A 3,010-nucleotide genomic window follows, 5' to 3' on the forward strand; every position below is an offset into this window, starting at 1 on the left:
TTCTTTCAAACTAAACGGAAAATTTCATCATCATGATCATAAGCTCACTATAAGTCCCTACCGAGGGGCTCGGAGCCTACCCTGAGTTAAGAGTGATTAGGCCATAGTCAACCACGCTGGCCACGTGCGTGTTGTTTGACTTCACACATATCTTTGAATTTCTTCTCAGATATGTGCAGGTTGCATCACGATGTTTTCCTTTACCGTAAGAACGTCGGTTAAATGTACGGAATGTAATGTAAACGTACAATTTTTTTAGTATTATAATTTGCTTTTTTTCAGTTTCAGTCTCGCTGAAATATGTTATACATGAACTTAGTCTGGAAGAACATAGGCTACAATATTTTTTTTAATTCCGCGCGAACAGAGTCGCTGGCGACAGCTAGTATGAAAATAAAATAAACCGTCTGGTGTTTCAACTCGTTGCATATGAGTGCGCGCCGACCTGAAAGCTACACTCTTTGTGCAGTGGTTCTTCAACGTAGGCCGATATAACGGAATCAGGACGTTATACGACCTCAATATAGTGTTTGAAATGTAACCGTGCGTTTACACTGCGGAAACATCCTTAGATAAAGACAATACTTCTGGATTTCTGAGGAACAGGTCATCAACATCGGATACGTCACATCTCATAAGAGACGTCATATCTGAATTTTGTTTTCTTACGCATATAGTTTTTCGTCTAATAGCCAGTCACATTTAATCTAATTAACTTCTTATTTATGTGATTATCTATCCTCTTAATATATCCATCATATATAATCCAAAAGCGATTGTTTAGATGAATAGATAGATGGATGTTTGTTTAAAGGCATCTTTTGAACGGCTCAACGGATCTCACTGAAATTTATAATAGCATAGATGTAAAACATAGTCTGTAAGAACACAAGCTACTTATTAGGTTTTTTTTAATTCCGCTAAGACGGAGTCGCAGGCGGCAGCTAGTATGTCATATATCAAGTGATTGTTCTGTTAATTTTAGCCTTCAATTTAAAAGTAAAATTCAGTATCTCTGATGCATGCGTCGCCTTGATCGTATATTTCATAACGATCTATATCAACGAGTTTATTTCCCTAGACATTATCAATGGAGATATTTTTTCCATAAAATTTGAGTCAAGCAATGTGTTGGAAAATTTCATTTATAGCTCAACTGATTGGACGAATGGTTAGTTTACTAATCTATGAAGAATCGATACGATACGATACCATATGACACGTCACGTCACGACACGTCACGACACGACACGACACGAAACGATACGATACGATACAATATTTATTGGTAATGTTTATATTACAGGTCAAAGAGCACTGAGTTTACGTTGCCTAAACATGTAACAAAAGACTTCATTTATCATATAAGCGTTCCGACACTACTACTTAAAGTAACAAATTTTTTATTACAATTTAATTTTTTTAACCGCGGTGCACTTTATTTGCAACGTTTAACATAGTTACAATATTACGTGGTAAATAAGCAAGCATGAATATAGACAACTTGGTAAGTTTTCTTTATAAATTTTTAAACTTATAAAATTTTCTCGGTTAATTTTTCCAGCGTGAATTTTGTACTTTTATTAAAAATTCAACCCTAACACAGCTTATATTTGCCTCGTAAATTTCGTGAGTCACTTCCCCTTCCCGTGTTGTGGTTACGTCGGTCCATTCTTAGGTAAAACAATCTTTGTTCTACAAGAAAGCTTTTGTCAAATAGTGGGTAATATTATTCAATTAATGTCACTTAACACAATTTAAAGATTGTTTATAGCCTGACTAGGAATATATGAAATCACCATATTACGGGGAAATATGAAACTAATTTCTTTGCGCACATTATTAAATCTTACTAATATTATAAATGCGAATGTTTAAATGGATGGATGTTTGTTTGAAGGTATCTTGAGAACGCCTGAACGGATCCCGATGAAATTTGGCATACATATAGAACATAGTCTGTAAGAACACATAGGCTACTAATTATTTTTTTTCAACGCGGACTGTGATGCAATAAAGAAAGCGGTTTTTCATGTTTTTGATTAGCCTATATAAACTATAAGACCTTAAATAGTCTTTATTAGGAACTTTTGTTCCTAAGTTTTTTTTATGGTATGAGAGTCAATAAAGTTTTTTGTTAATTTTAAAAACAAGCGAATTAATCATAAGACTATATATGTCTACATATAATGTTAAACCGCCGAAGTTCAATAAAAACTCTTTCGAAAACAAGGTCTTCTTATAAAAGAACAAAATACGTTTACGTATATAATTTGAATGTGTCCCCTTTTTGATAGTAACTACGCTAAGTTTCTTTGAATATAACTTTGTGAATAAATTCCTTTATATCAAAGTAACATAAAGGAAATTACGAATAACCTTACTAAAGATACTTTCTATATAATACTAATGCGATATAACATCGTCTTTTTATGTAAAAACAAAGCGAAGAAAAGATGAAACAATTTTGTAAGCTTTGACAATAAATGTATATTACACAATACCTAAGTTTCCATTGTCTCAATACGTGTAAAGAAACATAATGTTGTCATCCTCCAAAATAAACAATCAGTTTTATTATAAATAAAGCAGTTGAACGGTAAAACAGTACTTTAGTCATTAAGTACGGTGCTAATTGTATATCTATCTCTCTCTTATGCTACCAGAATTCTATCTAGCTTCTCCCTCATGTAACGAAATGTGCCTTTTAAAATCTTCAGCTTCAATAGCCTAATGTTTCAGGGTACGGATTTCCGATCACGAGGTCGGGGGTTCGAATCTCGCCATTTGACTATTGTCGTAAACCATATCCTAGCACAAGCGTAGAGCTTAGTTGGAATGGTAAAAGAAATATTAGTAAATTTACAAAAAAATCTGCTAATATTTAAAAAAAAACAATACCTGTCCATTTTCAAAAAAATTTATTACATTAATCTTGGCTTACATTTTTTTTTTAATTGATAGACTAATGATCCAACCACTCAGCTGTTGAGGCTAAAGCACCCTAATT

Source organism: Papilio xuthus, unplaced genomic scaffold (genome assembly GCF_000836235.2).
Source record: "Papilio xuthus unplaced genomic scaffold, Pxut_1.1 DF827679.1, whole genome shotgun sequence".
In the NCBI taxonomy this organism is placed as follows: domain Eukaryota; kingdom Metazoa; phylum Arthropoda; class Insecta; order Lepidoptera; family Papilionidae; genus Papilio; species Papilio xuthus.